This window comes from Octopus bimaculoides, chromosome 12, assembly GCF_046866305.1.
Source record: "Octopus bimaculoides isolate indiv1 chromosome 12, ASM4686630v1, whole genome shotgun sequence".
Taxonomy (NCBI): domain Eukaryota; kingdom Metazoa; phylum Mollusca; class Cephalopoda; order Octopoda; family Octopodidae; genus Octopus; species Octopus bimaculoides.
This window is the reverse complement of record NC_142939.1, coordinates 37,436,136-37,451,574: the sequence shown is the minus strand read 5'-3', so window position 1 is coordinate 37,451,574 and position 15,439 is coordinate 37,436,136. Positions and strand designations below refer to the sequence as shown.

The following is a 15,439-nucleotide window of genomic DNA, read 5'->3' as shown; positions in this document are numbered from 1 at the left end:
TGACCCTTAATGTTGGTGAATTTACAATTAGCGTGTTTGCAGATACATACTAAAAGTACACAATTGCTGATGACAGTTCCAACAAGAACTGAAAGAAGCATACATTTGTTCCCTCTTTCTCTGTCCGCACACAGAAAAATTGTTTACACTCAGTGTAAAACACATGGTTGACTAAAAAACATGGAGGTATGTTCTACAGTACTAATAGCAGTGTGTATGTGTGCGTATATTATATAATATATATATATATATATATATATATATATGTATATATACTAGCAGTATAGCCTGACCTTGCCTGGGTGTGACTTATTACGCCATCTATGATAAGTCTTGCTAGGTGAAAATCAACTAAAGAAGAAAGTCTTACAACAAAAAAACCCTTATGATGTAAATATGTTCATAATTCAAAAGACGATGAAATTAATAGAGAAAGTCTGAAGGCTGTTTTGCGTAACATTATTAAGCATATGTAAATTTCATCCATCTAATTGGCTATAGAAATGCTTGTGCAAAACAACTTTTTGCGCTGCCCTGATTATACATAGCAGGGTAATCCCTTTTCGCAGGAGCTAGGACAGCAATTTGTGATGAAGTAATTGCTGCCGATCTATTGCTACACAGTTTTGCCAGAATTCTATCAGATTGGGTAGAAGATGTTGATGCACCATTTTGTATTATGTTCAAAGTAGCTTCTGGAATGTGGTGAATTGCTGCAGTCTGTTGCTGTCATTTTAAACCGGTTGCTTTCTTTCCCAGCAAGCTCTCTTCTTTGGAGGCATAATCTATGTATATTTTAAACAGAACAACAAAAGTTATAATAGATGGCAGGGTCGGTAGTTTTCACATATCTGTAATTTTTCAGATTAACACCCACACGATTACCCAACCCTAATCCTAAACCTAATCCTAACACTAACCTTAACACTAACCCTAAACCCTAACCCTAACCCTGACCCTAAAACCATAACCGTAACACTAATCCTAACCCTAACCGTAACTGTAATCCTAAACCCTAACCCTGACCCTAACCCTAACACCCAAGTGAAAATCGTGCTATATTTACACAACATTAACGAACATGAGTTATATTTTACTGAATGATTGTGTACTTGCATGTGTATGTGTTTGAGAGAGCGAGAGAGGAAGAGGTAGAGAGAGGGGGTGAAAGGAATAGAGGTAGTTAAAAGTTTTCTTATGACGGCTTCTCTTCACTGCCTATTACTTCATTAGAAATCTACGGATGCACATACGCACATAATAGAGAAAAATGAAACAAGTATGGACGACTTGCTCTGAAACACCACCGAGTGGGGAACACTTCTCAAAAATAACCTGCAGTTGTTTCCTTCAAAATTTCTACATGCTCAAGATGTACATACATCAAGGTATATTTGTAGAAAATTTTATGAAAAAATATTCATTTTCCTGGAAGTTAAGAGGAGTTTAAGTGGAATTTCCGAAAATTGTCCTCCACCCCCTCCCAAAACACTTTCACCGAAAATTTTTGTATATTCGGAATCTACATAATAAATAATATATGCATTGAAAATTTCATAAAAAATATTCATTTTTCTGAAAGTTATGACCTTCTAAAGTCGGGGGGGGGGGGGACAACTCTGTAGTTATGCCACATTGACGAACATGAGTTATATTTTTGTGAATGATTATGTTTACTTGCACGTGTATGCGTTTGAGAGAGCGAGAGAGGAAGAGGGAGAGAAAGGAATAGAGAACGTGAGCAATGTGTATGTTGTAGTCACAGATCACGTATGTGTGGTTGTGTGTGTTTTACGTATCAATGTTATGAAAAATAGGTAAAGAATACTGAGGAAAGTTTAATCTATGACTTTGTATGTATCACTTTCTCTCTCACTCTCTCCCTCTTTTACTCTTACTCTCTATATTATATGTTGAGCACGTGTGTAAGAACGCCGTTCCAGGTAGAAGGGAAGAAATATAAAAGTTGCTAGAAACAACAGCCAAATCTCCCTTAAATCACAGAAAGTAAACGGAACTTTAAAAAATCTAATTACTGCACTGGAAAGTTCACATCTAGAAAATTCCATTGATATAAAAAATTTTTACGAAAAAGTGGATTTCTATAGATGCAACACACACACACACACTCACAAACTCAGCTATACTATAGTTATATATATATATATATATATATATATATATATATATATATATATATATAGGGAGAATTCACAAAAAAAAACAAAAGATGAAGACAGGTAGTGTAGAAAACAAACAGATGTATTAGTATAACACCCGGGAAGTGAAAAAGCCTTTAACGTTTCCAGCCTGTGCTCTTCCACAGAAAGAAACAAGGAGAGAAAAAAAATGTGTGTAGTGGTTAGCGATTACATATATATATATATATATATATATATCAAAAAATAAGCAACACGGATTTCAAAGGTGATTGCAGTACGCACGTTTCATGCTACTCCAATTTATTTAAGTAATGCGAGCATTACATTAAATGCAATATGAAGAGCAATCTTCAGCTGCATGAAAATGCAGAAAATTACTGTAGCTGAAGATTGCTCTTCATATTGCATTTAATGTAATGCTCGCATTACTTAAATAAATTGGAGTAGCATGAAACGTGCATACTGCAATCACCTTTGAAATCCGTGTTGCTTATTTTTTGATTTTGATCACTTATCCTTTTGGGATATGATATTTGGGTGCCTACGCATAAGTACCATATTCAACCTTGAATTTATATATATATATATATATATATATATATAATCGCTAACCACTACATATATACATACTATATATTATTTTATTCTTTTATTTGTTTCAGTCATTTGACTGTGGTCATACTGGAGCACTGCCTTTAGTCAAACAAATTGACTGCAGGACTTATTCTAGTATTTATTCTATCGGTCTATTTTGCTGAACAGCTAAGTTACAGGGATGTTACCACACCAACATCGATTGTCAAGTGATGGTGGGGGGACAAACACAAACACACAAATATATACATACATATATATATATATATATATATATATATATATATATATACAACAGGCTTCTTTCAGTTTCTGTCTACCAAATCCACTTGAGGCTATAGTAGAAGACACTTGCCCAAGGTGCTGTACATGAGACTGAACCCGGAACCATGTGTTTGGGAAGCAAGCTTCTTACCACACAGACATGCCTGTGCCTATAATATATATATATATTCTTTTATTCTTTTACTTGTTTCAGTCATCTGATTGTGGCCATGTTGGAGCACTGCCTTGAAGGGTTTAAGTCTAGCAAATCGATCCCAAGACTTATGTTTTACAGCCTAGTACTTATTCTATTGAACCACTAAGTTATGGGAGACGTAAAAACCAACACCAGTTGTCAAGCAGTGATGAGAGGGATAAACACAGATACAGACACGCACATAGATATATACATGCATACATACATACGTACATACATACATACATACATACCTAACCCCCCAACCTGGCTCATTCCCCTGCTCCCGCACTTGCCCTTACCTCTCCAACACTACCCTCCTCACTAGCACACATCATCGACCCTATCACATCACTGACTCCTTCATCTGCACTTCTACCAATATCATCTATTGCATCTCCTGCTCTCTCTGCCATTCTCTGTACATCGAACAAACGGGACGCCGCTTGGCTAACCGGTTCGCAGAATACCTCCAGGACGTCTGCCTCGGCAATGACACCCCGGTCTCACACCATTTTCGATCTACCGGTCACTCTTTGCAACACCTGTCTGTGTTCAGATTGTCCTTGCACAGGGGCCATCCGGACTCCTGTTTGCACTGTGAACAGGGATTAATCTTCTCTCTTCGCTCCTTTGTACCATATGGACTCAACTCTCCTACCCTCTTCATCTAACCTCCTCCCCTTGCCTCTCTCCTACTTCCTCCCACTCACCTTTCCTCTCTTGCTCCCACTCCTATTTCTCTTCACTCCTATTTCTCTTCACTCCTATTTCTCTTCAACCCTTCTCTCTTTCTCTCTTCTCTCTTACTCTCTTTCTCTTTCTCTTTTCTCTCATACCCACCAACTCCTTCCTCCTTCATTATCAACCCTCCCTCATAAGCCCACCCCACCTCTACGCATTCTTACCCTTCCCTCTACCTACCCACATATCCCACCTACCCCACCCTCTGCCTACCCACATACCCCACCCGTGCTTTCCCCACTCTCGCCTCCCCACCTCCCAACACCACCACACCACACTACACCATGCCACACAACACATCACATCACAACACAACCACGCACACATCAGCACTAACCAATTCCCATCCCCACATTTTCACACCTACACATGCACACACGCACACGCCAAGATCACCAGCCCTCTTTCACACGCACATACATACTCTCTTATACACATGCGCACCTTCGTTTTTGGATCACTACTACTTTGTTATCTCCTCTTCTTCTTAGCTCTCCTGTGTGACCTTGCTTTCCGGCATTTGCCATGATAGATCGCTAACCACTACACACATTTTTTTCTCTTCTTGTTTCTCTCCTTGTTTCTTTCTGTGTTCCTTTCTGTGGAAGAGCGTAGGCTGGAAACGTTAAAGACTTTTTCAATTCCCGAGCGTTATACTAATGCATCTGTTTGTTTTCTACACCACCTGTCTTAGTCTTCTTTCAGTCTGCCAAATCCACCCACTCAAAAGGCTTTGGTCAGCCCAAGGCTATAGTAGAAGTCACTTGCCCAATGTGCCATGTGATGGAACTAAACCTGGAACCATGTAATAAAGAAGCAAGCTTCTTATCAGACAATCGCAATATATATATATTAATCAATGAAATTCCAGCAAAGTCTGATTTTCATGGTGTATTATTTGCAATTTTTACAGTTTTACAATATTAAAATAAACTAATACTTTCATGTGTTATACACTCATCAGGTTTATGTAGTGACAGTTTATTTCAATATTTTAGAATTGTAAAAATTGCAAATTATAAATCATGAAAATCAGACTTAGTTGGAATGTTATTGATTGATATATTCTTCTATATACTCATACAAACTTGAACACACACACACACACACATGCACACGAATACACACACACAATATAAAAATCAAACCAGTTTGATTTATACATGTAACTCCTGATAAATATATTGAGTTCCCTCCTTTCATTTGCCTACTCATATACACACACACACATATATATATATACATATAAATCATCATACACACACACACACACACACACACACACACACACACACACACATACACTCACGTATATATATGTATATATAAGAATAATGGAAAATGGAGACCAATGCTCAAGTTGTTATTTAAATCATTTAAATCATTTATATCACCATATCACCGACATGTTTCAATAGATGCATGAAAATAAATCCATGAGAATGAACAATGTGGAACAATGCATCAATCTTATCAGGGAGGATATAAACAATAGTGTGCATTAATAAGACATTTTAACAGATGTAATAAACTGCAATATATGATGTATATGATGTTAGTCCTAGAGCGCACAATGTTCCTGAAGGTCGGCAATAGTCTTCCTCGGTCACGAGTAGATGGCCATCATCATATATATATATATTAATAATTTAGAGAAGAACCACCACGGTGCAACTCAAACGATGAAGGAGATAAGACACCATCTAGAAAAGCGTACTATACAAAATAATAATTTAAAAATCTAAAAAATCCAAGAGAAAATTTGTAATCCATAAAATCTATAAAATATTAGGCTAAAAATTTAAATCAGTTTAGTAAATTTATAAAAGGGTGGGGAGAAAACCTCTTCTTCAACGCCATATTGTCACGTGTCTCACATATTTTAATTCTACATGGTAATTTTAATAATTAGGGTTATGAATAAACACCATTTTGTCACGTGATACACATCGTATAAATTCTATGCCTCATGGGTAATAACTACATTCTACAAAGAATCTTCGTTAAGATAAGTGATGTTGTTCTTTTTCCTAATACTTTTGAACATCCTAATTCATTTAATAGTTAATTACATTATCTTTATATATGTCTTCTTTCTCTTAACCTACAGAAAGTATTTCTTCAATTGACGTTTTATGTCTTTAACTTGACAGATGTTTATTATTATTATGATTATTATTATAAAACCTTGACACTTTATTTATTGTACTAAATATTGCTTAAACATACAAATTTTTCTACTTTTCTTACTTTATCGCATTTTTAAATATTAGGATATGTGTTTTGAAGTTACAAGACCGGAAGAGTGTCCTCATTATGAGTGGTTTTTATCTTGATCGATTCATTGTAGAATGACCAGATCTTTTCCACTTTTATGTGGTCATGAAACGTGCATAGTCTTTTATTCACTTTCGTTTTTATAAATTTACTTAACCGATTTAAGTTTTTAGTCTGATATTTTATAGATTTTATGGATTACAAATTTTCTCTTGGAAATTTTAGATTTTTAAATTAGTATTTTGTATGGTGTCTTATCTCCTTCATCATTTGAGTTGCACTGCGGTGGTTCTTCTCTAAATTATTAATACATTTTTATTATATAGTTAAATTTGATATTATTAAATTGTATATCCTTGTAAGTTCGGATTTTGTAATTCCCTAACATTATAATATTTATTTATATATATATATATATATATATATATATATATATATGTACATATAATCACATGTCTATGCATGTAAATATATATATATATATGCAAATATACATACATATGTATACATATAAATACATACATGCACACATATACACATATGCATGTATATACATGCATGCACACATACACACATATACATATATATACATATATGGAAAACAAAGGAATGCTAGTAATTTTTAAATTGTTGTTAAGACATTTGACATTATAGAGTGAGAGAAGAAGAGAAGGAAGAGAAAAAGAGAGAAAGAGAATTAAAGGAGAAATGGAGGTATAAGCAAATAGAGAAAAAATATTGGAAAGAATATATGAAGGAAAGAATAGAAGGTATGGGAAGTGAAAATAAAAAGTAAGTTCCAGATGTTGTTAAGTAAGGGGTAGATATTTGAAATAGCTGAGTGTTGTTTCCAATGTAAACACTTGTAAACACATTCTTTATAGATGCTGACTAGTGTATTTTTGGAAAAGAGTATAAATAGTTGTTCATTCATACAAAGAGGACAGAATGATTTCCCTTTATCATAGGAAATTGATCTTGATAAAATTTTCCAATCTAAAGAAAATTGTTTATTAGAGTCTTTGAGATGCCAAATTAGTTTACTAAGACCTGTAGAATTACAATTTTAATGTGGAAAGGTGATTTGCGATACTTTCACTTTCATAGAAACAAATCCAACATAAAAGAGTTCTTTATATTCAGAAGTAATTTTGCATTGGTAAGCAGTGTTAGCAATTCTACAATTTCCATTGAGAACACAAGTTTTATTCGGACCACAATTACAAGGACTATTACTTTTGATACTATTATTTAAGGAGAGACAATTGTCATTATTATTAATGTTATTGCAGTTATTAAATGAAACTCTTTTACCTTTAAGAATATAGTTGTTATGTAAGGATATAATCTGTAGGAGGTTATTGGTGTTGGAAAAGTCAATTCTGATATGGTGGGTGTCGAAAATGGAGTGGTACCTGGAATTTTGGGGAAGTATAGTTACTTAGACTGTTTGTTTTTAAATTTTCGAAGATAAGGACTATGGCTGTTTTGATATAAAGGGATATTATCTGGATTATTGTCTACGGGAGGAACAATATGAGTATTATTGTTGTTATTGTTATTATTATTTTATGTTTGACTTTTGTTTTGCATTTGTACAAGTTGGATCCAAGTCTCACCCAGAGACCTCAAGAGACAACAAGTTAGAAATTCATGTAGGTGTCATGCCTAGGGTACCATATATTTGGATTTGTACATAGTATTGTTTTAGAGAATGTTTAAGAAACCATAAGAAAATTATGTGTTTGTTTTAAAATTTGAGATCACATAGACAGTATTTTACGTAGGATATGGGCAGTTCCCATGAGCACTATCTTTTGAATTTCAGCCATTTTGGGGTTTCCTGGTATCTGAGCTAGGTAGTAATCAGCCCGTTTCACTGTCATTCCCAGAGCACCTATGACAATAGGTATTGTTTTAGTCTTCAGGTTCCACATTTTGCTAATTTCTATTTCAAGATCTTTATATTTGCTCAGTTTTTGGTAGGTCTTGACAGATACGTTTATATCGATTGGGACAGTCATATCAATGAGGAGGCATGATTTTTGTCTGAAGTCTTTCAGTATGATGTCTGGCCTATTTGCATTTATCTTTCTGTCAGTTTGAATGGTGAAGTTCCAGAGGAGTGCGATGTGATCATTTTCAAGTACTGGGGGTGGTTTGTGTTCCCACCAGTTTTTATCATGGGGCAAGTCCAGGTTTTTGCATATTACCCAGTGAATATATTGTGCAGCTCTATCATGCCTGTTGAGATACTCTGTAGGCGCAAGCAGACTGCACATTGAGACAACATGATCGATGGTCTCATTTTGTTGTTGGCATATACGACATAATGGGGAGGTGCCGTTCTTTAATATGTTGGCTTGGTAGTTCATTGTAGGTAGGCATTGATCTTGGGCTGCTATGATAAACCCCTCTGTTTCTGATTTCAAGCCAGAGGCCATTAGCCATTGGTGGGTAAGGGCTTTGTCAATATCTGCATTATTCGCTCTCTTTGGGTATTTGCCATTGAGAGGTTTTCCATGCCATTTTTCAGTCATAATATCTAAGGCAGCAATTTTAGCATGGGTTTTCAAGCGCTTAGCTTTTTCTGCAGGTGTTTCTAGTTCGTCTAATTATTGAATTTGTTGCAATTGGAATTCACTTAGATATTCCTTTGCCTGTTTTGTTACTGAGTAAGATGCTTTCTTGCTTTCATGTTTTGAGACAAGTTTTAGCATCCAGTCCTCAGAGTTTTTCAGATAGGTGTCTAGGCCAATTGTGGCTACCTTCATTGTTAATGCCAGCTGTAGAAGTCCACGGCCTCCCTCTTTTCTTGGCAGATAAACACGTTCTATATCTGCCTTAGGGTGGTGCATTCTATGCATTGTCAACAGTTTTCGTATTTTTCTGTCAACATTACATATTTCAGTAATTGACCAGTTAACGAAATTGCTCAAAATCGCTCAATGATGCACAGTATGGTTATAAAATATTTGATAAAAATATAAATCCTCTCATTTACATGGATGATTTAAAGCTCTTTGCAACAAATGACCAACAACTTAAAGGCCTACTAGCGATTGTTAAACAATTCAGTGATGACATCAGGATGCAATTTGGCCTTGATAAATGTGCAAAAGCTACCTTTATCAAACAAAATATGACAAAAAAGTCTAATGTGAACCTTGACCAGCAAAATGTCATAAAAGAGTTAGAACCAGCGAAGAGCTACAAATATCAAGCATCCAGTGATGAGGGAAAGGATCAGAAGAGAATGTTATCGCAGAGTGAGAGCAATACTGAAGACAGAGCTGAATGCAAGAAACAGGATCGAAGCGATCAATGCTCTAGCCATACCAGTCGTGACTTATTATTATTATTAATATTATTATTATTATTATTATTAGTAGTAGTAGTAGTAGTAGTAGAAGTAGTAGTAGTAGTAGTAGTAGTAGTAGTAGTAGCATAATTACTGTCATCTAGATAATTAGAGGTAGAGCCTGGATCAGGATGGTTACTTAATTTGTTCTTTATATCCTACCTTATACAAGGCTGAATTATAGAAATCAGCATCATTATTGAAAACGATTACATTGGCAGATAATTTAAAGATTCTAAGCAATATGTTTTTAGCCAAATTTTTTGTTATATTAGTAGGGTGATTGCTAAAAATGCTGAGGTATTTTAGGTTGTTTAAAGGTTTATAGTATGGGAAATATAAGGCTGTATTTAAGTTGAGTGTAAGGTCAAGGAAATTAACCTTTGTTCTATCATCATCAAAGGTAATACTTAGACCCATATTACTAAAGAATTTGACAAGATTGTTTTTAACCTTCTGTAGTTTTCGATTAGAAATATTTTGGAGGTAAAGGAGGCAGTTGTCGTGATATAAATCACTGAGAATATATGGGAATTGGTCAGCCATATCTGATAGAATATAAATACCGACCAAATCAGAAATTTGAGCTCAGCCACTAGACCCCATAGGTATATCAAAGCAGTCAGGTCGATCTTTACGAACCTAAAATTTGTTATTAAATTTGATTATAGATTTTCTAGCCAGAAGAGGCCAGTTTTATTATGCACGAACCATAGGGCTTTATTAAGAATGATAGGATTGACAAAGGAATATCAAGCAAATATCAAACTGGATAAATTTAGTGTTTAGTTTATTATCGATAGAGTTGAACCAGTCCACAACCTGGAATGAATTAGACCATAAATTAAGTTTAAGTTTTTTTGTTAATGAAGGAATGTACTTGTCAAGAATATTTTTGCTAAGTATACTGATATCAGAACTGGAATGGCAGATAAGACAGAGAGTTGGGTTATTGAAGAAGTTAGGTTTGTGGTCCTTTAAGACAAAACAGGGTTGCTTTGGATTTAAAAGTCTTCATTTGTAAGTTATAATTTTCCATAATTTTCTTAGCTTCTAGGTTAGCATTTCTGATAGCATTTTTACTAGTAGTCTTGTATATTTTTTGTATTTCCTTCCTGAGTAGTTTTAGGTAAAAATCCATGTTTAAGTGATACAGGTTACCAGTTTTATCCAATTGAACAAGAAAGCCTTCCATGCTGTTTATTTCTTTGGTAATATTATGTAGATGTCTTAGATGTTTATTCCTTAAGGGTGAACGATGGAATTTAACATTCTTAACAATAGACCAGAGGTTCTCTTCAAACTGTTTTAAACTTGGGTTAGGAGGAGGATTATTTTTAGATTTGAACAATTTACTAAATTCAGAATTTTAGTCATTGGAGGGTGGCTTGATATCCTTATTATGGAAGAAGAAAGCTTGCCATCTGATAAGAATAATGAAAGAGTCTTATGGATGAGTTGTTTAAGGAAAACTTTTCTTGGGGGAATAGGTATATCCTTGAGAGAGGCATTAATATTAAAGGTCTCCATTTGCAGTAACCTTTCATTTCCTCATCCTGATGAGGAAATGAAAAGTTTTTACTTTTCTAAGCCAGAAACGCGTCTATGATTAACTGCGACTGGTTAGGTTCGTTATATTTTCTCTTCTTGTTTTGCCTTTGTGAGTTACAAGTATTGCTATCTGTTGGAGTTTCAGCACTTTAGCTGCTATTTCTGAACTTCGTCATGTGGTGAAGCAACTATTGCTGATCCCTTAATTATGTTTATAAATGTATAAGAACTTTTAAATAAGTTCTTCACCGATAATGGTGTTTACATACCGAAGGGCTTGGTAAAAATTATTAATTATTAATTTATTAATAAATTAATAAATTGATACTCCTTTACCCTTTTATTTGTAATATATATATATATATATATATATATATATATATATATATATATATATATCAGGTTGGTGTAAAGGTAATGGCCGACTTTATGATCTGTATTAAAAATGAAAAAGCTCACAATTAAGACAATATTTGTTTGTTAACATAATTTCCATTGCTTTCTAGAACTTCATTCCATCTGTCAACAAGCTTATAAATGCCATGCTTGTAAAATTGTTTAGGTTTTTGATGTGAAATATGAATCCAACTCATTTTCAACCTCTTCTCTTGATGTCAACCTAAGACCATTCAAATGGTTCTATAGTCCCTGAAACAAGTGATAATCAGAAGGAGCAACGTTTAAAGAATATGAAGGATGATGTAATATTTCCCAGTGAAGAGTTCTTTGGTCAATCGAGCTGTGTGAGGATGAGCATTGTCATGATGGAAGATGACACCCTATCTGTTGACTAAGCAGTGTTGCTTTCTGCTCAAAGCCACTTTCAAATGATGAAGTTGATCACAGTAGAGATTAACAATAAATGTTTGATTGTTGTCTAACAGTTTGTAATGGACAATTCCTTCAATATTCCACCATACACTCAACATGATCTTTCTTGGATGACGTCCTCCTCTTGGTTGTTGAATAGGTCTTCCTCTTGATCCACAATCAGTGGCATTTAACTTTATGATAACGGATCCACATCTCATCATCTATAGTAAGCCTTCCTAAAAATTGTTCCTTAAGGTGTCATGAAAGCAATGACTGACAACAAACAACACACCGTTGCAGACTCTATGGTGACAGTTCATGTGGGACCCATTTTCCAACCACTGAAACCTTTCTGATCCTTTTCCGTTGGCATAGTACAGTTGTATGGGTTATGTTAAATCGTTCTGCCAGTTCTCTACATGTAGTGGATGGATTTTCTGGGACAACAGTTTCCATCTCTTTGGAATCAAACTCAAATCCCCACTTCTGATGTGAGAAAAGTGTCTGCTGCAGCTTCCTTCACTCACTGCATCATCCCCATAAACTCTCTGAAGACACTTTGCTGCTGTGCTTGTATTGATACCTTTATGAAACTCATAGAGCAAGACATGTCTAATGTGATCTTTAGATGGGATGGACATAGGTGCAAATATAATAAAAGGTTATGGCCAATGCAATCAGAATCTGAAAGAAAAATGTATAAATTGCTCATTGTGACATTATTAACAGATTACAAGAGAAACAATTTTTTTAAATACTATCTAAAACTACATTATTTACATTTGACGGCTATTTGTCCTCATCTTGTTTGTTGTTAACACAACGTCTTGGCTGATATACCCTCCAGTCTTCTTCAGGTGTCTTGTGGAAATTTCAAACCTGGGTTCTCATTCCTAAGGTATTTTTCGATGTTGTTGTTGTTGTTATTATTATTATTATTATTATTATTAATAATAATAATAATAATAAATGTTATTATTGTTGTTGTTGTTCAGGTCACTGCTTGGAATTGAACTCAGAATCTTGGGGTTAGTAGCCTGCACTCTTAACCACTATGCCATATGCCTGTGGGCATATTCTGAGTTCGATTCCAAGTAGTGACCTGAACAATAACAATAATAATTTATAATAACATCGAAAAATACCTTAGGAACAAGAACCCAGGTTCGGAATTTCCCCAAGACACCTGAAGAAGGCTGGAGGGTATATCAGCCGAGACATTGTGTTAACAACAAACAAGATGAGGACAAATATCCGTCGAATGTAAATATTGTAAGTAATGTACATAATTCCTCATCTCTGAAATATAGAACTGTACTATCTAAAACTGTTTTCTAAAAAATTGGCCATTACCTATGCATCACCCTGATATATATATATATATATATACATACAAACATACTTACATACACACACACACACACACACACACACATATATATAAATATATATATATATATATATATATATATATATATATATATATATATGACACTTATTCGGTAGCCATGATAAAACTCTGAGTTTCGGATGCCGGGGTGGGAGCCCATGCCAACATCTCTTCAGTTATCTGGCCATTGAAAATTCCTGTGAAAAATGACTATTAAACAAAGGGAAATTACTGTGTGGTGACCGTCAATAGGACAAAAGAGCTAATAGACCGCTAAGTAAGGTAAAGGTAAGGGAGTAGAGAAGTCTATAGGTTCGCGTAAGCACACCAATCCGTACATTCACCTATATTTATATACTAAAACCACCCTCGCTTTAAACACACACATGCTCACCCACATACTCGCCAAAGACTATACATATATATATAAAACCAAAGTCTTAATAAGTAGGAAGGTAGACAAAACACAATCCCCTTCAGGTAGATGGCCCTGTTCGATCTGTAGAAAACGTGTAGGTAGAAACTCTATAAGATGTACCCAGTGCAAGCCATGGACACATAAGAGGTGTAGCAATATTAAAGGCAGGTCAACTAGGAAGTTAGTTTTTGTATGTGACAGATGTTCAGGTGCAATAAACACTGAAAATGTGCAGAAAACAACTTCTGTCACATTCCAGGGAGAAAAACTGGACGTAGTTGATAGCTTTCGATATCTAGGTGACCAAGTTAGTAGTGGGGGAGGGTGCGCTGAAAGTGTATCTGCTAGAATAAGAATAGCCTGGGCAAAGTTCAGAGAGCTCTTACCTCTGCTGGTAACAAAGGGCCTCTCACTCAGAGTAAAAGGCAGACTGTATGACGCATGTGTACGAACAGCCATGCTACAGGGCAGTGAAACATGGGCTGTGACTGCTGAGGACATGCGTAAGCTCACAAGGAATGAAGCCAGTATGCTCCGATGGATGTGTAATGTCAGTCTGCATACCCGTCAGAGTGTAAGTATCTTGAGAGAAAAGTTGAACCTAAGAAGCATCAGTTGTGGTGTGCAAGAGAGATGATTGCGCTGGTATGGTCATGTGGTGAGAATGAATGAGGATAGCTGTGTGAAAAAGTGCCACACCCTAGCGGTTGAGGGAACCCGTGGAAGAGGTAGGCCCAGGAAGACCTGGGTTGAGGTGGTAAAGCACGACCTCCGAACATTAGGCCTCATTGAGGCAATGACTTCTGACCGAGACCTTTGGAAATATGCTGTGCATGAGAAGACCTGGCAAGCCAAGTGAGACCAAAATCCAAGGCCTCTGCCTGGGATGTAGCCAGCTGACTTACGTGTAACATTCCTTCATTGGACACTAAACTCCACTTGCGAAGACCTGTTGAGGCAAGTGAAATCGAAATCGAACTAAATCTGTAGACTGACACCCATGCCAACGTCTCTTCATTCAACACTAAACTCGGCTTGCGAAGACCAGTTGGGGCAAGCGAAAGCGAAATCATGGTGGCACCTGTACCAGTAGATCACTAAGAGCACCATCCGAGTGTGATCGTTGCCAGAGCACCAGCTGTCTGGCTTCCGTGCCGGGGGCATGTAAATAGCACCATTTGAGCGTGATCGTTACCAACGTCGCCCTCCTGGCACTTGTGCCAGTGGCACGTGAAAAGACATTCGAGCGAGTTCATTGCCAGTACCACTGGACTGGCTCCTGTGCAGGTGGCACATAAAATACACCATTTCGAGCATGGTCGTTGCCAGTACCTCCTGACTGGCCTTCGTGCCAGTGGCACGTAAAAGCACCCACTACACTCTCGGAGTGGTTGGTGTTAGGAAGGGCATCCAGCTGTAGAAACTCTGCCAAATCAGATTGGAGTCTGGTGTAGCCATCTGGTTCACCAGTCCTCAGTCAAATCGTCCAACCCATGCTAGCATGGAAAGCAGACGTTAAACGATGATGATGATGATGATGTACATATGCATATATATCTATATACACGCATACACATCCACACTCACATGTACACAACAACCCTGCACACATACACACGCACGCAAAAACTTATTTTATATAGGGCTAAAAGCAAGAAACAGTGTGTGT

The 15,439-nt window shown here is 36.0% G+C and overlaps 1 protein-coding gene across 14 annotated transcripts in view; it reads left to right on the top strand.

Annotated features, from left to right (window-relative positions):
• LOC106869551 (IQ domain-containing protein H) overlaps positions 1-15,439 on the top strand; it is a 637,089-nt gene that overhangs the window by 530,721 nt on the left and 90,929 nt on the right. The window lies entirely within an intron of this gene.